The sequence below is a fragment of the Corvus brachyrhynchos genome, unplaced genomic scaffold, assembly GCF_000691975.1.
Source record: "Corvus brachyrhynchos isolate BGI_N302 unplaced genomic scaffold, ASM69197v1 scaffold11, whole genome shotgun sequence".
Lineage (NCBI taxonomy): Eukaryota > Metazoa > Chordata > Aves > Passeriformes > Corvidae > Corvus > Corvus brachyrhynchos.
This window is the reverse complement of record NW_008236965.1, coordinates 3,834,817-3,861,322: the sequence shown is the minus strand read 5'-3', so window position 1 is coordinate 3,861,322 and position 26,506 is coordinate 3,834,817. Positions and strand designations below refer to the sequence as shown.

Below are 26,506 nucleotides of genomic sequence, written 5' to 3'. Positions count from 1 at the left end.
AAAGTAAATAGAAAAAAAAAAGAACATTAGAAGTGTCACACTGTGTGAAGTGCATGCATGTACCTGGAATTTTGTTATGAAGGCATTTGACAAAACCACTGTGAAAACTTCTGTCAGTGATTTTATTCTCTTCCATGCTCTTAGAGCCACACAAATTGCACTGTCACTTACAAAAATGTCATGCCTGGCATTCACCAAGTAGTATTTTATTATCTGTAGCTCAGGTAGATTTATTTATTATTCTGAAGAAGACTGGAAAAATTTTCTGTTGGAAATGCATGAGTATGGGAAAGTTTTAGTTTTTTAAACTCCAGCCATTTTGGAGTTATTGAAATTTATACAATGTACTGCTATCTTAATTAGAGTGATGTGTGTTGCTGCAATTGCTGACCTCTGCCAGACATTCACAGGTGAAACTTCTTACCAGTTCGTCACTCAAAAGACAAGTCCGCTAAGGGAAATCAATTTAATTCTACTCATCCACAAGCATCCTCCTTGGAAATGAGTACTTCCTCCTGCTTGGGAGAGATTTTAACCTTGTCTATATTCTTTTAATCCCTTGTCAGTTTAATAGGTGCATTCCCAGGTCTGTGTGCCACATGCCAATTACTTTCTCAGCCCTTTAACTGGCAAGTAAAATACAAGCTGAGTATTTTCATTTCCCCATGAAGGAGTCTGTTTCCAGCATCACCCACCTTCTGAGAAGTCCTCCCAGCCATCTTTGGACTGGGAATCCCACTGGGTGCCTCTTCTCCCTAGTGACTACCCCCATCAGCAAATGTCTGAGCAAACCCGAGTGTGCTGTGGAACAGGACAGGGCCTGTCAGTATGTTAGAACAGCTCTGGGATGGCTCCCAGGTGACTTCCTGAAGCTGTAGCTGATAAAGTTTTTCCATCAGGTTCCTTTCATCTTTGTGCCTGTGAATGGCTCTACTCCTGCTAATGTTAATGGTCCTGCTTTTTCTGACAAAGAAAATTCTGTCATTTCTCCCACTGTTGCTCTTTGTCTTTCCACTTCTTCTGAAATCTGTAGCGGTTTATACTCTTTCCTAGATTTTTTTTCATCTTTTTCATATTTTTTCATCCTGGAAAATTTATGCTTAGATTCTCAGCTGTTCTTCTCTTTCTCCATGTTGTAGTGCCTGCTGCTGAATAAAAAAAGTATCCCTGTTGATTTTCTGGCTCCATTTCTTCTCACCCCTTCCCTGAGTACCTGTTGCTTCTTTCCAGGATTTCATGCCCACGGAATGTTCAGAGACTGAATAGAGAGCATTTAGTGACTCACATGCTGCTATGTAAGGCAGCAGATGCTGGTGTAAGATGTCAGCAAAAGTGACTGAATGCTATAACTTGTTTGGTCACCTCAGGCAAGTCATCTCTCTTCTTTGTTTCATCTCTAAAATGGCTTTAATAATATCTAATGCCTTTTTGATTTATGGATGGAAAACGATGCACAATCCAGCTGTATATTACTATTATTGTTGTTGTTATTATTACTATTATAATTTCTGCCGTCTAATTTTTCCCTTTAGCTCCTTCCAGTTAAATTAATGTGTATGTCAACATCCTAAAAGTACATGCAAATTTACCAATAAAGAGCATCTTGTTCTTATGAGGTCCATCTTTCACAATACAAATCTAAAAGGTTAAAGGAATAGCTACCTTTGTGATACTTTCCTTTTAAGGTACATAGTTAATATTCAGATGCCAGCTGTTAGTCAGCCAAACTTTTATTCTGAGAATCCTTTTTGTGAGGAGTTAGGAAACAACAAAACACATACTGGATATTTGGAATAATGATGCCAACTGGATTCTTTCTCCTATAGTGAGTGGTAGGTTGTTTCTCTTTCTAATCCAATGAGATTGAGAGCTGTACCTGATATGAACGACTGAGATACAGACCCAACTGAGTAACGTTTATCAAGAAAAACGTGATCCTCTTTCATGTCAGTGTCAGACATTGAACTGCACTGAAGAATTCAGGATGTAACTCATACAGCAGAGTTGATTCACTAAGCAATGGTTTCAATATACTGAGGATTGGTATTTTTTTTTAAGAAACTTGTATGGCAAAACCACTAAAAGCAGGTTAAAAGTTGCTTAATGGAGTCCTGATTTTCTTTCATTTTTATTTATCCCTGCTCTCCCAAACAGCACCATTTGTACTCCTGATTTCTGGCTGGATATATGGGAACATAGAGTGAGGTAAAAAAAAAACCCAGGCATTTCTGAACAATTAAGGTGGAATTTAGGTCAAGCCCATAATTTAAAAAAAAAAAAAAAAAAGGATTAAACCACTTAGGCTTTGGCGAGCTTTTAGCCTCAGAAGAACCTGCAGTTCTGATCCTGACCATGCATCTCATCCCCTGACTTACATGTGAGCCACAGGTGAGACTTGCAAACCCTCAAGTCCTTTGAGTGCCCTTTGAGTGACCCAACCTTGTGACTCCCCCCCAGACAATTCAAGGTCACCACAGTGCCATACACCATGCCACACTCATGTCCCAGGGATAAAGTCTATCTGCCTGCTAGTTTCAGAGCATGAGCACCCAAGGAGGGGGAGGTGTGGGTTATGGTCCTTGCTGCTCACGATGCACTCAGCTAAGGAGTTAGACTCCCTCTTGGTCTCCTGGTTTGATGAATCTTGCATTCTTGGATGCACATCTTCAAAGAAGCTTTCAAAGTTAGTTTCTGTCTGGATTTCCTCTACAGGAGTTGTGTATTTGAATGCCCTTAACCAAAGACTAACTGGACCTCTGTTTCATGTACACCAGGTGAGTGGTTCAACTAGTGGGTCACTATCCAGCACGAAGGGAGTCTCCATCACTTTTGGAAGTCTTCTGAAATGGGCATCTAAAGCACTTCAGCTCATACCACGGTTTTCAGCTATCATCGGACTCTCACATAAGCATGTCATATCTACATACAAACATCTATCATCTACCAAGAGATGGAAAGATTTTTATAGAATTTTGACGCAAGCCACTGTATCTGGGAGAGGACCAGTGCTGCACCTCCCTGAGTGTCTGCAGCAGATCCAAAGACCTCTGGAGTCCCAATCCACAGCTGGCAACCCTCAGGAGGGGCTGTAGAGCCAGCACGCAAACACCCACAAACCCAGGAGCGATGACGAGCCCGAACCCAAGTGGCTATGTCACCCAAGTGGCTACGTCACCCAAGTGGCTATGTCCAAGCATGCACACCAAAGATGAAGAGACAGAGAGGGGTCTTTTGTACGGGTTCTGAAGCGTTTATTCCAGCAGAGGGTCCAGGGACAAAAGACATTAGCAAGGGAGGGTCCAGGAGTTTTATAGGGGTGCAATTAACCAATCCAGTGTGGGCAAAGGGGAGGAGAGAATACAAGCAGACCAACCAGAGACAAGATGGGAGGGAGCAGGGAGGGAGGACCAATGGGGGGGGTATCGAAAACCGGAGAACTTTCTAGAGCTATACTTATTCAACAGGGAAATATTTATTCAAAGCGTCATACATAGAACGGGGTGGGGAAATGATGAACCAATTGTAACTAAGTAATCAACACAAGGGTCTGTGGGTGCTCACCTTAACCACCATGGGAGATACCAAACTGAGCCAGCCCACCATGAGTTTAATGCTGCAGTTCAGCCCTGCGGCAACTCAGGCAACTCAGGCAGCAGCAGCCACCACTGCAACAGAATTTATGTTTGGATTTTGGTCTGAATCCTGGTTTAATTTTAAGGTATTTTTTTCCTATTCACTGGAATATAGATGTCCCGTTTATTTCTTCACAATGCACTCCTCCTGGATTTGTTATCCTGAAAGAATGAGTTAAGACACTGCACATCATTCTGCCTAAATAACTCCTTTGTATTTGGTTCTTTAATCTGGACAACTGAGAATATGTCTTTAAAGCAGTTTGTTACAAACCACTTCAAATCTACATCCCACATAGTTCATTAAATGCTGAGTGATGAACACATCACACATTTATCCAAAATGACCTCTCTAATTAGCAGCTGTTAAAGAGCTGTCTGATCTCCTCCAGTTATCTGGACGTACAACAGCACATGCCTGTGGTCTCAGGTCTTGTTAGTTCTGTTTCAAACAATTTCTTCAGTCATCAGTAAAGTCAGCACGAGCATTTTGAAAGATCATGCTACTTCTGTAGGTGCTCAGATGTGCCACGCATCCATGTTTGACCCAAATTCTAGGATGAAAGTCCTGATAGCCACGGCTCTCCACCCCAGCATATACCATTAGGAGTACGGCAGAGCTTGTCAGTGCTTGTGAAGCTCCCCTTTGGATTGTTTATGACTTTGGGCAGCTCTCCACCTGCCCGTATGAATGATAGTGCAGTAACACAGCCATGAACATTTATGGTACAAATGATAAATCCAATTAAAAAGGAGACAGTGAAAGCCCCATGCCATGGCAATGCTCCACGTGAAAGAGGCATGTACAATATGTTACTGAAAGAAACTGTGGAATGAAATTAGGAGACCTATGAATGTATTTTTGAGGCTTTTTCCTTTGTCCATTGACTGCCACTTTAGATCAAGGTTACGAAATCTATACAAGGCAGATACTGAAACTTCTCTATAATAATCCATGATTGTTTTGGTTTTCCATGGCAGTATACTGATAGGCGGCATATTTATAATCTCAGAAGCAGGCACTAATTCAGTATCTCACATCCTCTCTGTTTAGCAGTGTTTACTTTAAACCCATGGTTAAGTTCAACTGAATGCATTGGTTGAGAACTCAGCATCTGTCAGAAAGATGTTACTGGGTCTAGCTGGACTTTCCATCTGACCCAGAACATCCATTCATTTATTCTCAAGTACGTTTCTAAATCAGGAAAATGCACTGTATTTTATAAAGACCATATAGAGCCATTATTAATGTGCCATAATTCTTATTTATTAAATACCAGCAAAAGTATTCAATAGCTGCTTCGCTTAGAAGAAACACTTCTATTAATTTTTTTTTTATTTTTCTTTTTTTTCTATAGAATTTTGCATCAAGTGGTCTTTTACAGACTGTGTTGTTGAAGGCAGATGAAATGATGAATCCTGCAAATCAGGCATACCAAATTTGCTGCCTCTGGATCTCTTCCATTTGTTCATGTTTTTGCTTAATCTGTGAACAATATTCTGATGTGAGGTGCTGCATATGTTTTGCGTGTAGGTAGCGGCTGGATAACAATTACAGGAGGGCAGCTCACCAACCCAATTGGCAAGTGCTAAATTGAATAGGATATTCAAAAGCAGGAATAGAAATATTTTGGTTCAAAGTTTAAGTTATTGAAGTATACCATTTGGCACCAAAAGTTTTTTTTAAATCATTTTTCTTACTCTGCAGTCATGAATCATTCCAGCAGTGGGTATATGCACTAGTGATTCCAGCCACAAACTGCTGAACTTTGATGTTGGCTGATGCAAAAATGTAGCTATTACAGTGATTTGACATCAAGCTCCATACCTTGAGTAGACACCACCACCCCATTTAAAACTAATTCCTCAGGAGTGACATCTCATGCACAGGGATTATGAGTCATTAAATAATAATTTGGTAACACAGTGCATCCCTTGCCTCTGGAAGTGGTGTTCAGCACGGTGCCTACTCAATTAATCAACCTTAAAATAATAGTTTCCACTCTTCTAAATTACACTTCCCTTCTTAAGTTTGTAGAAAGGGATCATTTAACTAGAACATGATTTTAAAGGTAGAAATGAGCCTGGGCAATGTAACTGGGGTTCAGATGTGAACTCTGTCAAAGCGCTGAATGATTGGATCTGGTGCAAAATGCTCCTTTATGGCTGACTTCAACTGCTCTGCTGGTGCAAGTCAGAAGGAAAATCATCAGATGGAGCTCCCTGATGACCTGTCCTTCAGAAGGAAACCTGTGGAGCATGGAAATGTCTTGTGGGGAGCTTCAGCTACCCTCACTTGTTTTAGTGGCCTTTTGGGGCTCTGAGCATCAGGGAGCATTCCAGTGCAGTTGGGGTATCCCTGATTGATGACCACTTCTGGACTAGACTGTGCTTGTCCATGAAGGAGGAGAAGTATTTACTTACCACATGTTGGGGTTCCTCCTCCCTGGCGTGGGGTCCAGGGGGAGGGGACCCTGGAGTAGAGGCACGGCCTACGGGGTTTCCCTACTGCCTGGTCAATCCCATTCCCCGTTGGTTGTTTTGTGTTCCCCTGCACGGGGAGGGCCCTCTGGTCCCATGATTGTGGAGTTCCTCAGCAGATCCTGGCCATGCAGCTGGAGAATAAAGATCTCTGAAACTTCTATCAAGAATCAGTCCCTATTGCTTTCCACGGGCCTTGCTGTCTATACGTGTTGCAGGAGACCCCACCGCAACATTCACATATGATTGTCCCTTTGCCTTTATGGTGGGACTTTTTTTCCCCCTGAATTTATCTGTTTAAAAGTAGTTATCTGTTGTCTATGCTTACTCTATAATCAAGGAAAGAGATAGAAGGGTTGAGTAGTCCTCTGGGGACACTTATCTTTGTTTCCAGTGACAATAGAGAAAACTGGAGGAGCCAACTACTTTAGGCTATCTTCTGCCAATTAAGATAGGAAAGATAAACCCCACTGTAATGTACAAATCATATTCCATCTGCTCATTGGCATTTTGTTCTTCCAGTGAAACAGGGCAGAATTTTGACAGAACATTTTTCATGAAATGTTTAATTTGTCCTGTACCAGTTGTAATCTATTCTCAGAGAGGGACACCATGATCAGCTCTGACCTCCCTTAGAGGAAGGATGTGGGACTTTACTGGGTGAATTTGTTCAAGTATTAGACTGCATCTTTTAGAAAAGCTACCCCAACTGGATTTAAAGGTATGAATAATATGGATCTGGTATTTTTGCCTGAATGGCTGGAGTCTCAGCTTCCAGCTGTAGTATCTTTCCAAATCTTTGTCAGCTGGTTGGATATCCCTCCATCATTGACTTGTTTTCCCTTATAGATGCTTTGACTGAATTCAGCTCAGGTCTTAGCCCTTTTTTGATAAGCTTAATCAATTCAGGTCTTTGAATCATTCATTTTAGGATTTGTTTCAAATCTTTTTATATTTATCATGGTTCTAGTCTGATTCCTTGTCAAAATGTGGATACTGTCACTGGACTGTATCCTGTGCCAATTTTGCAGATGATAGAATTTCCCCAGTCTGTTATCCCTCTTGGCTACAACATTTTACTGTAGCTCATACTCAACAGATTATCCACTGTGGTTTGCAAATGGATTTCAGAATTATCATTTTCTAAGACTAAGTTTGCTATTCTATAAGGATGACATCTGGCTTCTTGTCCTGTTTCTGCATTAAACCATTTTAAATTGCACAGATTTTGCCTTCACCTTTTTTTTTTTTTTGCCAGCTTCTTGCACATAATGTATTCCCTGCTTCATTTGAAATTCCTGTGGTATCTGTACACCCACAAGCTTTATCAGTAACAATTTCATACTGAGTCATCAATAAAAACATTACATGGCATGAGGACACAGACAGATTCTGGGAAAGCCAAACCGGGACACTGCAACTTAGTAGATCCTTGGCTTACAATCCAAATCCTACCTTTTAACTATTTCTGTAATTCCAGACATGTGGTTTATGAAACAGAAGTGTCTGTTTGAAAAACACAAAGTTCCCACTTTGAAGTTGTACCAGCTTCTCTTTGCATCCAGTTAGTTGTTCATGATACATGACTCATGAGGCACTCCTTTGTCAAAGTGACACTGAGATACTTCAAAGAAGCTTTGACCTGCAGTGGCTGGATGTGAGGGACAAATACCTGGCTGTGTGCAGGTTACAGGTGTGAAGTTTGCAGCCCTTCTCCTTGCCATTGCTTGGGATGCTTTTTACTGGGTATATCCAGGTGAAAATACAGCATTTTTTTCACAGACAACACCGGCTAAGTACTTTTTTGTTATTGAATCAAAGACTACTGTGGAATAACCCTGAGCATCTTTTGAACTTTGCTGCAGTGTCCTGGTGACAAAGCACAATTGGGGTCTTACAGCCTCTAAATAATCACACAGGGAAACTGTGTTTAAAGATACACCTCTCTTACAGACACTGTGTTCACATTTAAAAGGTCACAAATCTCAGAGGTTTTGAGATTTGGGTGCTGTTTGGGGCTTGATTAATTAATGTGCACATTCCTGCAGCATAAAAATCAAACCAGTTTTTACTGTATGAATGGTAGGGATAAAACATTCAATTCACAGAAAGACTGACATCAATTCACTTCCTTATTAGTGACATGGTAGAAGGTCAGAGGGCTAGTGATGTATGTTTCCATTGTCAGTTTTTGCTGTAATAAAGACAGATAGTCATACTGTTGTGCTAAAAAACGGCTGGTATTGGAAATTGTTACGAGGAACACTTTGTGTTAAGGTGCTTTGATTTTTTTAATTGTGAGAAGACATGTCTCTGAAAATTTATAGAAATTCCTCATTATCCAGAAAAAGGAGAAACTTTGCAGTCTCCAGTATCTTAGATTTAATCTCTCTGTTTAAAGTTCCCTACTGGTGACATTTATTTTTCTCTGTTTTAACACATGCTTCCTTTCACCAACACTATCTTCCCATCAGGAATCAAAGCAAATCCAGATGGCTCAAGAACAGATGGCTTATGGTTTAAGAAGCATGGGTCAAATTCAGCCATGCAGTGTACCAAGTTCACAGGAGCGCTCTTCTTACATCTAGAGATTTGGAGAAGCTGAATAATGATTTTTCCCTGCTTTGCTATTGTCAGGCTGTGAAAGTCAGCATGTATGAGTGAAACCAGAAGGTGCTATAGGAGGGAAAGTTCTACATGCTTCACTCAAGGAAAAGAATGAACTTCTCATATGGTAACAAGGCACAATGTAGCAGTTGCAAAGCCAGATATCTGAGAAGTATTTCAACAATCTACTTTGCTCTGAAATTTGAACGAGACTCCTGGAAGAAGTCTGATAATCAGTGCTGGAGACAGCCAAGGTGTTTCCAGGGAAGAAGAGAAATGGAGATCTAGCAACCTCACTATTCAACATGACATGTACATTGTGCCAGTAAAGCACTTTGTTTTGGAATACATGTAAGGATAGAGTCCACTCAGTATTTTTTTTATCAGTAAATCCCCACTGCAATACAGTCAGGAGTGTTATCCCTATAATTTAGGTGAACAAAGAAACAGAGAGAATTAAAGCAATCTAGTCTTTCAAGACCATGCAATACAGCAGTACATGGAAAAGAATCCGTTTACCATATTTTTTAATCCTCAATAGCTTTTGCAGAAAGGGATAGTTTTGAGAAGGGAGCTTGATGGATAGGAAGATTCAAAGGTAGTCTTACTTACTTAAACTTTGTGAATATTTGGCTTCTCTCCTTTCAAAGACTTTCTCTTCCCTATGTTTTGGATTCTTCTCGGCACTCCAGGAGTGGTCTCACCAGTGCTGAATAGAGGGGAAGGATCACCTCCCTTAACTTTGCCTGATGATGCCTAGGGCACTATTAGCCTTTCTTGCAACAAGGCTCATTGCTCATGTTCTCCTTGGTCTCTGCCAGGACATCCCAGGTCCTTTTCTGCCAAGCTGCTTTCCCGGTGGCCCCAGGACTTTGCTCTTCCCCTGGTTTAACTTAATGAGGTTCCTGTCAGCCCATTTCTCCTGGATGCTGAGGTCCCTCTGCATGGCAGCACCACCCTGTAGAGGATCAGCCACCCCTCCCAGTTTTGGGTAATCAGCAGACTTGCTGAGTGTACACACTCCCCACTCTGCTTCATCATCCAGATCCTTAACAAAGATGGTAAATAGGGTTGAATTCAGTATTGACCCTTGGGGCGTAACTAGCACTGCTCCTTACAGGCCATCATCTAGACTTCATGCCACCCTGTCGTGTTTGTTTTGCCTGTATTTCTTTTCACACTTGCCTATAAACTTTACACTGACAAGAAAGACTTAAGAAGGGAAAAGGGGTGAGGAAAAAAAATCAGCATCTCCCACAGAGAAATTAAACATGATAATCTTATTCTCTATCGCATTATGTTTGTTATCTGCTAGACATTGCTTAATACCGCCATGTGGTCCTTGCCTTGTCTCTCCCTTTCCAGGCCTGGAGTTGACAAAAAGACCTAGGTGGAGGAATACTACCTCCAGGAAAATCCTCAGAGATCAGCATAGGCAAGCATAAATCAGGAGAACCTTTAACACACTGTATTTTAGAGTAAGGGCCAGTCTAGCCCATCCCAATACTAAAGATATAATTGGGATAACTTAGTTGCATCAGGATCTCATCTGAGCTTGAGGACCAAACCTCTGCTGTTAGTTCTTACACACAACCACTGCCTTGGTACAGCCTCTTATCTGGCTGAACTTTGCAAAACCATCCTATCTGGTAGGAAATGCAGGGTATAATTTTAAGCCTCTAATGGTTTGGTTTTGGAAATCTTGCTCCTACTGTATATGCAATCAACACACCTGTGACTACCTGCTGTCATCCTAAGTGTGCCTTTTTCTCCTAAATACATAACCATAACAAATTTACATCTGCTGCAGAAATGCTTAAAGCTGGCATGACCTGGATTTATGGGAGCAGAGCCAGCAGAGCAACATGAGAAATGTGTTCTGCCCAGCTCTAGTTAATATTCTCAATCTCCCAAGATTTCTGAATGTCATCCCAAGTATAAATTAGACCACTGAGAGGGTTACATATCCCTGTATTTTTCTCCCTGCCTCTCTGCCAGTCATTTTCAGCAAGCAAAATCAAATCTTTCCAGGTAAAGAGTTGTAACAGATTACATCCACTTTGCAAAACTTACTATAAAAGATATATAGCAATGTAACATAAAAAGTCCAGTGATGGCATAATCCAAAACCTCTCCAAAACTTTTAGTACAAACTGATTTTAAAATAATCCTTTTGTCTTTGCAGAACTTGAAACCTTTTTCAAGGAAAGACTCTTCTAATGGGATAATTTGACATTTTGGATGCACAAGCCATGTAGTTTTCCTCATAAATTGAATTGAAATGTTCCTTGTATGATAAGTCTACATTGAAAGAGTATGTGTGGTACAGGGTTACCCAAACCAGCTCTAAACAAATTAGTCTGGGCACCAGCTGCTGTGTAACTCTGTTAGCCAAGAAGTCCATCAAGGGTAATGAGATCTGCTGAGAGGCAGACAGCATTAACTTATGTAAAGTGTCCTGTTGCCGTGGCATTCTCTTATTCCTAATTTGATAATTTTACTATTCTGGTGATTTTCAGCAGCTAAGTATCTGTAGCATATACTTGGAATATTGTTTACGTGTATGTAGGCTTTGGAACTAAATAATTCAGAATCAAATTTAACTCTAGTCTGTGTATTTATGTATATGGAGTATAATGAACAGAATCTATTTCATATTAACAGCCATTTATCTCAGTGAAGCTAATTGCACTTCATGTGAAGGGAAGTATGGAACCTGAACTTACCTATCAGAATATTATTGAAGATAATGTGGAACTATCTGGCAAACTCACAGCTTCCATAAATACACTTCCTAATATATTTTCCAATGAGAGGCTATGAATATTTTGGTAGGGGAAAGGTGAAGTAAAGCCCTTCTCATTCTAAGATTTAGTCTGGCAGGAAATTGAGAATACTATGCCATACATGACTTACATAAAGACGTGTGTTTTATGCTGTACATACACCTTGGACATTGTAAAAAGGCAAGTTTTCCACTGGGTGTTCTTGGGTACTTGGTGAGAATATAGTAAGTGTGCTGCAGACCTCCCAGGCTATTTTTTGGGCTTCTCTGTGGCTTGGTGTATCATATCTATCCTAGCTTTTTATCCCAATTGAATGGCAAAAGCTACATCTGCACCAAAGCAGAAATGTCTTTTTTGAGCTTCAGCTAAAAGTGGTAAAATCAAGGTGGTCCTATAACCTGTGAAGGTCCCAAGTGAAAGTCATTTAGTTGAAACTTAGTGGAGACTCATACATACAGAAATAACATTTTTTAAAAGAAGAGCCTTTTAACTACGAATGTTCTACAATAATTTTCTTGGTATTTGATTTCTCTGAATTTAAAGCTATTGGCAAATGTTTTGTGGACCAGCAGGAAGGAAGCATATGTATGGAAAACAAATTGTCCTGAAGCTGGTCTGTTCTATAGATTCTTATTGAGTATATAGATCTAACCTACAGATTCTCATAGAAAATGTAATTGAACATAGAAATGACTAAAAAAAGGGACATTTTTGTAATATTCTTCCCTCTTACAGACACTCATCAGGAAAAAAACCCCCCATCTTCTGTAACGAAATACATATTCTTCTCAGTAATAGGAAAGAAAGAGTTAGGCCATGAGAAATATTTAGTTATTTCTTATGCACTGAGATATTACAGTGACTATTGTCCATCAGGAGCCCCACTAGATATAACTGCAGAGTTAAAGACAGACAGACTTCTCTCCCAGATTAGTAAACCCCCCACAACTGCTAAATGTTTGGCCTTATGAAAAAATCTAAAGCTGTATGGGTGTTACATGCAGAAACATAAAACTCCATGACTTCTCTGCCTCCAAACAAAAAAATCTACTTATACTTAAAGGAAAAACCCCATTGCCATGCATTTGAAATTGAGTGCTGAAAATCACTAGTCTTTTGGAAAATGCAATTATGTGCATCAAAAGTGTGTGTGGGTGTAAGAGCTTGAGAGACAGAGCCACATGGCATGGCTGTTTGCAAGTCCTCCAAGCTTTTTCCATTTGAATTCTTTTACATCCCAGAAACTGTTCTCCAGAAAAAGTGGCACCTCCTCTTGGCATTTCTAATTTGACACATTAAAAACATAACCAAAATTTCAAATTTTTGCACAATATTCAAAGGATGAGAGTTACATTAGCTTTTTATCCAGGACAATCTGAATAAAAACTTACTGCACAGTAGCTTTTTAAACTTTGTCGCAATAAACTCCAGTGAAATAACAGAATTCTCTTTTTGAACTCAAGCAATTTATGTGTTATGAAGTGTTGAGAATAGATTAATAATTTTTGAGAAAGGGACCATAATAACCAGTTATTCAGCTGTGTGAACTCTCAAATACCACAAGCTGCAGAACACACCCATGCAGTCCTTTGTCAGGTCATGTAGCACAAAGTTAAGCTAAAGCATACTTTTCAAAAAGGTGTATTCTAATAGGTTGAAGATTTTGAGTGTGAAAAATGCCAAACAGTCCTTTGTAAAGTCTTCCAATGCTGGATTATGGTCTCCTTTCCCCCATTAAAGATTACTGCAATGAAATTCCTATTATGCTTGTTGTTCCCTGGGATAAGAATACCTCATCGAGTCAGGAAAAATCAAACTATTTCTCACACTTGCATAAGCAGTTCTTCAATTCTGTGCAATTTTATGACTACTCATGGTATGATAGTGTTTGGCACATCATAAATATCCAGAGATTATTTCCAAGGTGCATCCAGCCCTTGCACACAGAACGGCACCACAGGCTAAGCTGGCTTCACTGAATGAATGGAGGTAACACGAGCAGCACTAGCAATGGCACAAGCTTTGTCCAGGCTTTCCCACTACTGGGAACACATCCTGGGGCTCTGTGGCATCGCTCGGCTGGATGCCAGCCCAGACACAAGCCTGTGCCTCTTTATCTCACCACTGTTGCAGCACATGCTGCTTGGGTGATGGCGAAGGGGTGCGGGGTCAGGACAAAAGTCAGTGGTGACACAGAGGTTCAGAGCACAGACAGTGAATGAGCTCTCTTGCCCTGGGAGCTTTGCTGACTGCCTGTGCCAGTGTAGCTGTAATAACCAGCACCACTGGCTGGAGGGAGAGCTGGGAAGTGACCAGTTTCTTCTCTCTTGTTCCTCTTGTCTGCTTGCCACTGCTTACTTAGCTTTCTTCTGGTGGGGGAAAATCATGGACTGGTGAATGGGCTCTCTCTTACTGGGGTGTCTGGAGAGCTGACTGCTCAAGTGGGCACTGGGATGTGATGCTGGTAGTGCTACTCTTTATGCTGGACTTTGAGCCACTTGAGATGTTAAATCTCATGAAAATTGGAGGCGCTCTTGCTCTTGTGTTTAAGACTGATTTTTACCCTACCCTGGTGCCCACCACTAAGGCATACCTGCCTAACCCTAAACATGCTGCATGCCACAATCACATTTTATTTTGTCTCTTGTGGCAAAATAAGGTAGTGTCATGATCTGTAGCAGAAAGATCTGTGCCTTTTGCACAAGTAGATTTTTATTTCTACATTGCATTGAAGGAAAATTAGGTTCACTGTGTTGGTTATATTAACTGTTGTGAATGTAAGGAATGTTTTATGGGAATTTAATAATTAAACAGATTTCAAGGGCCTGTCAACAAGACTTCAGCTCCATAGAGGAGCCACTTGAACAGAGAGTGCTCGCAAATATACGATGAAGTTGAGAGATGAGAACATGGTTGAAATTACTGTACATTAAAACAAAGTAGTCAATAAAAATGCAAACACTCTGAAGTGTTTTAATAAGATTACACTAAATCACCCTCAAACAGCATTCAGCAACACATGTCACAGGGATTCAGGGCTGCTTATCCAAACTCTTCTGTTCCTCACCTTCTCTGCAAGAATGCTAAATCTTTGCAAAGGATTCAGATTTGCCACTCTCTAACTCCTTCTGTATGTTCTTTTAGATTACACTGAAGAAGTCTTGTATATTTAGGCCTTATTGGCATGAAGCTTGACCTGAAGTCATTTTGAATCATCTGCCATCTATGGACCTGGATGCATGTTTGGCCCCATGGGAGTCATTAACGTGCTGAATGGGGGCTACATAGCTAAGTCACTGTGCGTTGAATTAAATGCACGCCACCTTCTTGTCAAGGAATTAAATACGTATTGCATAGATAACCATGGGATTTTTATTTTGGGTGGGAATTTAAACAAAATATTTTGCATTTTGAACAGTTGCCAAACTCTTCTTCAGCTCAAAACAGTGTAAGCTTTTTGGCTTTGCTTATAGACTCTTTGGCAGCAGGTTGGTTTTTTAATTTCTTTTTTTCACTGAAGGCAAAAATCTGATCAATTTATGATCTTTAACAACAAGAAGCTATGAACAGAAGTTTCCTTCAATTTCTCTAGCGACACTGCTAGGTGGCAAAATGTACATGTACAAATATTTCCCATTCATTTCTGCTTTAAGCATTAATTGTCTAATAGTGCAGCACAAATGTGGACAGCAGTTTTGTCAGAAACATTTTCACCATTTCTTCCTTTCTTTCTTTACTTGCTGGGGACTTTTGTTAGCACCTAGAGGTGAGTTGCTCCAACATATCGAGCACCAGCAGTCGTGCAGAGAAGAGCGATGAGTCAGGCCAGCCCTGAAAGGTTCCTGCAGGGTGACCATACCTGCTCACAGCCACCACTGCTAAGAGCAGAAAATGAGCTACAAAATGCACAGGACAGGTTTTCATGCCAGCCTGTGTAGGGTTTTGTCACCTGTCTCAGCCTTTAGGGCAGTATTTCTCAAACTAATAGCTAAAAATTGTTCTGCAAAGGCATAAAGCATTTTAAGTGCTTCACCCCCACTTTTACTCCCATGCTCTCCAGAAGGAGGCAAACATTAAGTAGGGAAAAACAGAAATAACCAATTCAAATAACCAACCTCCAGCATTTCAGCTGTTAAATGATCAAGAGTGTTGTTATAAAAGATGAACACTGGTCTTTTATAGAATTTTTGTTCCTTTAGAAGAAACCAATGGTCTTTGGGGTTTAAAGGAGTTTAAATTGTATTTTCTGGGGAGTGTATCTCTCAAACAAGAATTTGTTAACCGCTTTTTACTAAATATTTTTGAAATATCTCAGAAGTATCCTATAAAATCCATTGTCCCTCAACAGGTTTCTGATGGCACCTGGTGCACTGATCACATTATTGCATTTCAGGTGAAGCTACAGCCCATTCAATCTGACCTCAGTTGCCAGATCAGTCACACACTCTAAAGACTTAGCAGAACTCCTCTTTTGCTGATGTAGCTTTTCAAGATCATATTTGTCATGATCAATGAAACACCAATTTTTATCTCCATCAGCTTTCCCAAGAAGCCAAAATCTCCCTGCTCCCTCTTTGAATGGTGCTTCAGGTTGCGCATAATTCAAGTATTTATACTTTCAGCACTTACAACATTCAGAGCTTCTGTTGCAATGGGTATGAGTCATGTATCTCAAAATCTCTTTCTGGGACTCTAGCCAAACAAGAAGATCTTTATTTTTCTTCTTGCCTTCCTTTTTTTTTTCCTTGTGCCTCTGTAAAAAGATAAGTCACTATCTGAAAGGAAAATACCTTAAGCTTGAAACTTTGCCCTCAGGTGAAGCTGTTCCACTGTTGAAAAGTCTTGTGGTTTTAAATGTTTAAATAATAGATTAACTGAAGGCCTGCATGTTTCTTAGAAACAGAATGCAAGAATTGGGTTATTTGGGGTGATTCTGGAAGTTACAGAGCCTGAAATTCCTCACAAATAGAGAGGATGAGGAGAGAGGAATGGGGGCAGGTAAGGACAGTGCTCCATCATAACAGAGCAGTTCACTTCACTTGCATGCTGTTGAGAGACAATATCTGAAAAAAAATAGGAAATTCCGATTTTGTTTTGGAATAGTATGTCTGAAAACCAGAAGTTATTATACATCTCATATTGCAAACAAATATAAAGGTGATTTCCCTGCAGCCATGATAATAAAGGCTCTTAAAAATATCAGTTACTCAGAGGAGACAATCTGACGCAGTGAAAGGCAGAAGATTAATCAGAATTGCTATGCAAAACACATTTCACACCTAGTAATCCTGATTTTTTTTAATACAAGTTCTTATGTCCATCACCATATTATAATGGGAAGCCAGGTGAAAGGGGAACTTTCACATTTGCAAATAACAAGTAGGTCTTCCCCATATTGCTTCATAAAAAAATGTTTTTCTTTTCTATTCTTTGTTTCTCTATTTATGTTGTGTAGCTAATGGTACATTTGAAAACAAGATGAGAAGCCAAGCTTTCAACCCTTTAAGAGCATGTTTAGGTGTTAATAACATTCAGACTTTGTTTAACAGTACATAGAGAAAGGTACAGATAGAAATGATGATGGACAAATTAATGTATTCCCATTAGGAATTGAGGAGATCTAGGCTGGATATATATCTTGTGTCTGGTGGGTTCAGACTTTTTGAAGGAAATCAGAACTCTATTTAAACTTCAACACAAGAAAGCTTGGGGTGTTAGCAGAGTGAAATGTTTACTGACATTGACATACAGAAGTGGATTTTTTCTTCAGTTCTCACGCTACATCTAAAATTGGGAAAGGATCTATTTTAGGTTATTCTTGTCAACATGGTATTATTAAAACCTTGAATCTTGGAATAAATTTTGGAAGCATTACCCATTATACTTGATAATTTGCCAGATAAGGAGCTGTGTGTTTCAGTATTTGAATTAAGTTCAACAAACATATAAAGTGTTAATATATCCTATACTTACAAAAGATAGACTGCCACTAAAAATAAAATGGGTATGATAAAGCAATTTTGTAATTACAGAAAACTGCTACAGATACTGTTCTACTGAAATATATCACTTCACTGTGAGGCTTCACTTCTATTAATTTTTCCTTTCCATACTGTAGGTGCACAGCTTCTCTAGCACTGATAGATGACACCCAGGCAAAGACTGAGTTCCAGAAGGTCTCTGCAGCAATGCAGTGTGGTGATAAACACAGTTGTAACAAATGTGAAAGAGCTGCTCAGGAAAGCAGCACTTTGCAGATCCTGATTTTGATTCAGATACATGCCGCTAATAGTAAATGGGCATCAGTCTCAGCATGCCAATAAGTCAGGTGCAGTTTGAGCAAAGGTCACAGTCTGGCTGCAAGGCAGATGTACGTGAGCCATAAAATGTGCATGTGGCTAAAAGGCAAAATTCAAACTAGTCCAGTTTCCAAAGAGATGAGATCTAACTGCATACAGAGGTTTGGAGGAAGAAGAGATGTCAACTAGGGAAACAACTGATCTGCTGTTGTTAGCTGTACTCCTTTTCCAAAGTCGAGGTGTCTCCTTCAAAATTGTGGGGCAAGTGTCAACAAAAAACCCCATCACCATATTATCCCAGCACAACACCACAGTGTATTTTTCCCAAGTTTTCTTCAGAGAAATGGCTGAAGCAGCTTCCCTGGGAAGTAACTAAAAAACTGATGAAGTGGAATTTGAATTTTATTGTCTACCTTGAAAGGAAAATGGAACAGCATGTGACAGGTATGCATTTTTTACTTTAATCATACTGGGAGATGCCTTGTTCTGACGTTGATATGAGTAGGGAAAAAATGTGATTTTTTTTTTTTTTTTTAATAGAAAGGATGCCTATTTTGGCCTCTTTTTCCTTTTAAGTTCTAGTTGCCAGCTCTGGGAATTCAAGCAGGGAATCAGAATGGGGCTCAGTCTATCCTCACAAGTACAAGGTTGTGCCATTCAGGTTGTCTCCTTGTTACACAGGGGCAAGTCTTACTCTCAATGATAAGAAAAGAGTTTCACAGAAAATATAACATCAAACTGCTATGAGTAATCAGATTAATCAGTGCTGGAGGCACTCAGTGGCAACTCAAAGAAAAGAAAGTGTTTTACATGGAGAGGCTTTTCACAAAAGTGCACACATTCCTTTTTATCTGCATGTTTATGGATGGAGTCATGTATTCATAATGCCATGCCAGATGCAGGGAAAAAATATTCATTTTGTTAGTTGTATCTGGCCCAGAGCAAGGAGGATAGAAGTGGAGGAATGGAAGTTAGAATAACTGTAGTGTGTCTGCTGCTTCCCAGACAAAGTTACCTGTAAATTAGGTAACTGACATGTCACACTTACATCTTACCCAGCAATGACTTACTCCTTCATCCTCTGTTGACTTCAAAAAACCTATAATTAGCTCAATTCTCAAATATACTTCCCCTGATTCTATTGTTGCTTTCTCATGCTGGACTCTCCCAAAACACCCTGTGCCAGTTTGAACAAATTTGGAGGAAAATATCCTCTGATAGAAGGCAGGTTACAACCATCCTTCCCCCATCAGGTTCGGGAAAAAAGAAATTTTTTTCCTTGGAGGAAAGTGAAAGAGATAAAACTATTTATTTAACAATCACACAGGAAAAGGATAATAATGCTAAATAATAAACCCTCTCACTGTGGAGAGAAAACCTGGGAAAATTTCAGAGTCCTTCTGTAGGTAGCCTCTCCCCTCCTCCTTGGAGCTGGGACGGGATAGGCCCTCCTCCCGGGCCTTGATGAAAAAAAATCCTCCCGATGTGTTCTGATATTGAAACAGTCCAGAAAAAGTAGATGGAAAAAATCGAAGTCCCAGGAAAACAAAGTTCAAGTCTCCAGAGGGAAAAAAACCTGAAAAACTGGCTGAAAGCTGGCTGAAAAAAGCAAGCAGGGTGCTTCCCTCCGCTGTTGCTCGCTGCTGCAGCTGAACGCAGAGGAGTCTGTGTGTCCTTGAAACACTGCTTTGAAAGTTCTCTGGGTTTTTTTTCTCTCCCCCCTCTCAGGCTCAGTTTAAAGGCATAGAAAGGCAGAAAATTAATTTCTGGGCATAGAGCAGAGATAGGGGATACACATCATAAAGTCACCCCAAGACACACCCATCACAACTATATACCTTAAAGGAAATCTGTCTCAGAAAACCTCCAAGAAGATATTAATCATGTAATAGCCAGGATAGAAATAATTACAGGTCAAATAAGTAAATTTAGACACAGTATTGTTGCAGGTAGTGGTCCAAGGTGTCTGTAGCTCGTTACAGTCATCAAATAAAAACTGATGCCTATATGGGGCTAAATTCTTGCTGTTTTACCACCAACAGAATTTTCTGAGCTGCTGTATTATGAACACTTGCATAGTTATTTATAAATATAAATTGCTATGAACTCTCAGTTCCTTTGCTCTGGCTCCTACTGGAATTACTCTCTGAATAAATGAAGTCTTCATATGTTGGGGAAAGCAGTTTTGGTAAAACTGATGCTGTAAAGGTATGTGACTTCAAACTGACTATCTGAACAAAAAAGTTTATGTGAAAATACAGGCCTAGGATAGACTCAAGTGTTTTGATAGACTTCAATTTCAGAGTAGAGTTAGTAAGCACCTTTGTGCTGTACTTTACTGAGAGGATAAACCTATGATCTTCTACTCGGGTTGTACCAAATTGTTCAACTCAGTTTGCAAAGATAAAGATGTGACGTTTGTTTTTACACTGAGGTGTGAAACATGGTTTAAGATGCTGATGGATGCATGACTACTGTTCTCTAGAAATCCACAATCACTTCAGACTTTTAGTGTTGTGTGTTCAGAATACATATAATAGTTGTTATTTAAGAAAGTGATAGAAATTTAGGCACGGATTTCCTAAAGTAATGTTATCCTGAAGGTGCTGACAGGGAGACTTGATATACTGAGTTGGTAGGTAACAATAACCAGAAAGAGAGCTCCTCCCAGGTAGAGTAGGCTCAAATTACATCACTGGAAACAAGGGGAAGGATATGGGTCTTGCCTTTAAACTCAGGAAACTATCTCATAGTGTGAGCACCTAAGATACAGCAACTGATTCCCTCTGACAATAAGATTTGCAATATAAATACAATTCATACCAGCATTTGCAGTTTTCCTCCATTTATATATACCTGCTGTCTTGAAACACTGAGTATTGCTGTGAATTTATCATCTGATTGCAGAGGTTCATTCCTAACTCCTACAAAACTGAGAACTAAATGCGCTAAAGGATTCAAATTCTTCAAACAATCTTCTGTTTCACGTATTTTCTTTACATTCCCACAGAGGAGTAACATATTTTTATTATTGTACAGTGTGCAAAAAAATGTGTGCGTGTGCATGCAGAGGTATATGAAAACATGTGAAGAGGTATCAGGAGAACAGAGCCCCAAAACTGGACTGAGCCTAAACTCTCTCCTCCAAATCTATTGAATTGTTGAAAAACTCCTGAGAGGATGTGCCACCACCCAAGAGTTGTGCCTCATTTGAATGTTTCTCTTGAAATTTCATCTCTGCTCAGGGTGGAGATGGGGAAGAAGAGGCAGCCACAGAAAATAGCTGTCTGAATGATGGGATGTTAATGCCTTTCAAGCTGTGGCTTCTAAGTATGGAACAATTTTATTTCAAAAGTAGAACATTCTGATGACATAGATAATTACCATGCCCCACAGAGAGCTTTCAAACTGGTTCTGAAAATAAGCACATACTTTTAGTTCACTAGTGAATCACAAGTATTCAATCTCACTTTAGGACTTTATCTATCATGTCTGCCTGATGACTGGACTAAGAGATAACTAACTCAGGAGTAGCTCACTGCTTTTGATAGCTGTCTGTTTTAATTCTCACTTAGGGCTCAGATGTATGGTTTAGTTCAGCATAACAGGCTGCCCTGCATCACGAGTGCCCTGTTTACACTTTTGGTCAACAGGAATTAAAAATGCCATGAAATTCATTTCACCATCTTTCACCACTACATTTCTCTCTACCAGGTTCTTTTCAAATCTGAATGTAAATCAACAGTCCAAGAGCTAGATCCCATAAAGTATTTATCCAATGCATGCTAGCAGAGTTTTTTTTAGTGTTCAGCTCTCAGAGTAGCGTCCAGAGCCTTAAATTTTTGTTCTCTCTACAGTTTATGATGGAATTAAACCACTGGACTTTTGAAAAGCATCTGTGTTGAAGATGGAGCTGTCTGTGCTAGACTGGCACTTCTGTTTTCTTGTGATATTAGTTAGGCATTCAGATAATGACAGAACAAAAGCATCTTGGATGCTTTACCTCTTTCTCATTATAAGGGAAAAGTCATAATGCAATGCCAGCTTCTTACAAGATGCATTGGATTGCCAGATTGACGGTGCTTTAGTAAAATAAAAAATCAAACCGATCACATGAAGAGAACAGACGTAATTTCTAGGTTAAATGTTCAAAATATTCAAAATGTATATAGGAAGCTGGGACTTAACCTTTGAGCTTCTGTCTAGGGGAAACAACAGAAAAATAATCTCTTCCACCTGAAGCAGACCTTACTACCTCAGGTGAAGACTTCCTTTAACAGAGTGCATGCACATGCAAGATTCCAGTTCTATATGAAAATTCCTGGTCTCTGGAAAGGAGGCAGATGCATAAAGTGACTGTTCAAATTTAAAAGAATCACAGAGCATATATGACTAAAAGATGAACAAACTGTAGCTCATTTTTCTGAAGCAATGCTTTTAGCTGAATTAGTCATGAATTGTTGTAATATGAAGTGAGGAACAAACAAGCACAGATCATCCCAATGTATGGAAGTAAAATGTAAAGTGCAACCAAGCAAGGTTTACATCTGGTATGGTCTGGTCAAATTTCTTTGATAATAAATGCCTAATCTCCTACTGAGCATACCCAGAAATACATGTCTATAATTTACCATAGACTTAATGCAAGTTCTGGAAACACCCATGTGTCAGTGTGCTTGGGTAAATGCTGACTGCTCCTGACCCTATGCAGATTCTTTAGTGCATGAGAAACAGAGAAACAGACAAGCATTTTATGCTTACTTGCTCGTGGAAATGAGGGAGATGCTGTTTTCTTTTTTTAATCAATATACAAAAGAAAGCAGACATTCTGTCACCTTATCACCTCTGATTCTGTAGAGAACAATAAATGAAAAAAGATTTCAAATAAACAGACATCAGTTGTTGGTATGAGTCATCCTGATGAATAATGGTGATAATGAGAATGGTATATTGTGTATCTAACATGAAATCTCTATTTCTAGAGAAATCTAGAATAAAATTCAAATCTAGTTTGTTATTCTGCTTTTTAATTATTTTTATCTTCTCTTTGTTTATGATGGGCTTACAATGGCTGCATCATAAATTTCCTTTGTGTACCTGTTATAGAAAAGGTGTACAGGAGGTAAAATTTTAGATAAAATTCAGTACTTTAAAGTTCCAGTACTCCTAATGCAAAACCATCTTAAGCAGTTGCAAACTTTCCCTGGTTTTTGTGAGCTTTCAACACATCCAGTATAGATTTCTATTTAAATAATGCTTTTTTTCCCATTTAAAAATTGAATGGAAAAAACATTGTGCAAAAGGTCTTTGTGCTGGAGTAGTAAATAAGAGGACTTCCTAAGCAAAAAAATAGGTTCCTTTCTTTTCTGAAAACTCTATTCTTGCTATGAAAGTGATTACCTGACAAAAATAGTAGTAGAAGACAATATCAGAGATGAATTCTGCTACCGATCATGTAGTTTGGTTTACTCTAGTCTGTTTTGATACAGGCAGTTTAGACAGAAAAAGACTTATAAAGACAGGATTGTAGACGCTCACGTGTAAACATGCACTGCATTCTTTCCCCTTCCTCTTCCTCTTCAAGTGCCAAGTTGGTAATATCTCTCCAGACCTGTTCAGGAGTAAAAGGAAGACATAACTGCAGTTTAAAAAGAAATTGGTTCAAATGCTAGTGGTTATCTAGTTATGTCTTTTGGCTTAAGTGGTTGCCAGTGAAGTAAGTTTTTTCTTTCCCAAGGCAAGATTACAATCTCCAAAAGCATTTGTGGGGGCCATTAAAATTACTCTGGCTTGACATAATAGCATCTCAGAAGAGATTGTGATTAGTCAATAACACAATAAAAAAGATTGGACATAAAGAAGTGTTCTAATTTTACCTGTTATTTACAGGAGGAAAAGGAAGAAATCAAAGATGTTTAGGGAAGGGTTTCGTTTTTTGCAAATTAGGATTGTTATACCAAAATTCTTGCAGTATAAAATAAAAAACATCAGTGGTTGTTAGTTGTCACAATAGTAAATTTATACACAAGAGAAACAGGAAAAGAAAAAAATAAATTGGTTAATAACCGTATCACTTTGAAATTCTCCTGACCCAAAGATAGTGATGTGTAAAATCATTTGTTGCTATAGTAAATGTCAGTTTGGTACTAGTAAGCATTTAATCAGCTTTCTGCTTGATACATTTAATCTGACTTCAGTGTTTTACTTGAGAAACTAATACATTACGTGGTTAAGTGACTGATGATGAATTCAGGAGAGCACAAGTGCCAGTCACAAAGAATCAGGTCTTTTTAGTGCCCACATTAGCTTGACTCCCATGAATAATCCTCTGTCTAGCAGAAGAAGTTAAGTAAAGCCATTAACTATCCTCAGCAGCTATGGATAACCTCCAGCAAACCACCAAAACCAATAAACACAGGTGGTATACTTCGATATGTTTGGTCTAATACAGAACTTTCTCATATTTTCTAGACTTACTCATTTATGGAAGCAAACTAAGTTCTCTCTAAGTTCTCTTCTAATTCAGAACTGTGTGTCTTACTGCCTCCTTTTCTGTTTCCTAATTTCAGACTGCATTATTCACCAGTCATGCCTGGACATCTCTTCCCCATATCATCAGAGGACATGGCACAGCCTGGAGGAAGAGTGGCTCCCTCCATGGTCAAAGTGGCACAAAAGAGCTGGTTGGCATGAGCTCAAACAGATCCAATATGTGCCACCCCTGTTTTAGAAGTGGATTCACCAGGAGAGTGGTGATGTGACCCAAGGTCACCATAGAAAATGGTGCTGGAGCCAGCAGCAGAGTGGAATTTCCTCGCTGTCATCTCTGTGCTGTCCTCTCGCGTCACCAATTGCTCAGGTCATCCAGACCTGCAACCTGGCAGTGTCCCTTGCACTAAATAAATAAAATGCAAGCAAAACCGTGACAGTGGCAAAGCCAAACACTCCAAAGTGATGAGGTGCCACAACTAAGGTGGCCTTTGCCTGCAGAATTAGATATCTTATGTGCACATAAGTGTGCCATCCACTCATCTATCCTCACATCTATCCACACATATGTATGCTTATATTTATGCTGTAGTTCTGTCTTCAATTACAATGTACCATATAATTTTTGACAGCATTCCTTAATTATAGAATTATTACAAAGCCATATGGTGGAAACAGAGCACAACTCATCCCTGTGGCCTCATGTCTACTTAACAGGGGTCACTCCAGTGCTGGAAGGTTACCTACTGCTACCTTGCTTAAAAGGCACTTAATTACTCTTAACAGGGTGTAAAGGAATGGGTGAATTAAGTTCTTTTCTTTTTTTAAAGACATCAATCTCTAACTGCATTGTCGTAGTTACAGCTGGGGAGTTTGAGAAATGTACTAGTGAAATATATTACTCAGACGTGTGATTATGATTCATCTGGGAGCTTGGAAAAGAAAAGATGCACAAGTTCTTCCTCAGACCCATCAATTCTTCCTTTATTACTTTATTTGAAAGAAAACTTGGACAACCCAAAAAATAATTTGATTTTATGATAGCCATAGGAAGAATAAAAGATGTTCTTTTATACCTACCCATGGCAGAACTACAGGCTAAAGATCAATTTGAAACAATGGTTTTCCTCACTTCATTTGCTAACCATTTCAAAGGCATTACATTCCCATTTCTTTCAGGCAATCGTAGATTCTGGGGCTGGAAAATTTGTTCTCCTACTAAAGCAAGATACTCTTAACATCTTTTGTCTGGCAGTATCTAGTTATCAAGTACTCCAAGAAAGTTAAAAAAGGATTGTGCAATTGATAAACAATCCACCCTTGAGGGTTTCAAAAGATTTTTCCCTGGCTTGTGGGATGGCACATCAAGGCAGCAATACTAGTGTTTTGTTTCCTCCTTAGTAAGAGAGTTCTGGACGTTTCCATGATGAATAAACACATCAGTTCCTCTTTAAAATATTTTTAAACCCTCAAAATATTCTAAACGCATCCTTCATAGATGTTGTCATAGCTGACATATGAAAAGTATCCCTGGGCTATCCAATGTTGTAAATAGTTTTTTCCTCCTCTTCTCCCCAGTCTTAGCTATTTTCTGACTCAGACTCCAGCCATGCACTTTCCCACGCGCAGGCATGACCTGGGACTTGACTACATGAAGCTCTTGTTCCTAGTTTGTAGATTTTACCTATTAACTGTGGGCTCCTCTGCACTCTTCACAGCAGGTCCCATTCCAAAGTGTCAGTGCCTCTAGGGCAGGGGTAGTGAAGAGTGCAATGAGTAGGCAGTCTGCTTAAAGGTTCTTTTCAGGGCAAAATCACTGCTGGTAAAAAATACCTGTTTAAAACCAAAATATATCACCCCTATTTTTAAGGTGCCTGTCCACCCTTTGCATGGGGATTTTGCAAAGGCCAGCATCCTCTGTGTGTTCCCACAGGGTCTCTGTCTTCCAGCTTGTCTCCTTGCCACAGCTTTTGATCTACTCTGGATATTCCTAAGTGATTCACCAACATTTAATGGGGATTAGGATGTTTTTAATTGTTTATAATTGTTTTGACCTTCTGCCTCAGCTGAGATCCTGGAATTGTGCCATTGCACTCCTTCAAGCAGGAGTGGTGGATTAGGGCAAAGCAGTTTGTAGAAAGAGGTAATTTTTTTTTATTGGCCCAATTACTGTGGATGGAGAGAAGAGTTATATTGCAGGAGTCAAACACCC

General features: G+C 39.5%; 1 long non-coding RNA gene across 4 annotated transcripts in view; it reads right to left on the bottom strand.

The window, feature by feature from the left end:
* LOC108445257 overlaps positions 1-26,506 on the bottom strand; it is a 69,741-nt gene that overhangs the window by 40,667 nt on the left and 2,568 nt on the right. For all 4 annotated transcript variants that reach the window (XR_001860058.1, XR_001860059.1, XR_001860057.1 and 1 more), the window contains exon 3: positions 23,344-23,416. This is a non-coding gene — a long non-coding RNA (uncharacterized LOC108445257). The remainder of the gene's footprint in view (positions 1-23,343; positions 23,417-26,506) is intronic.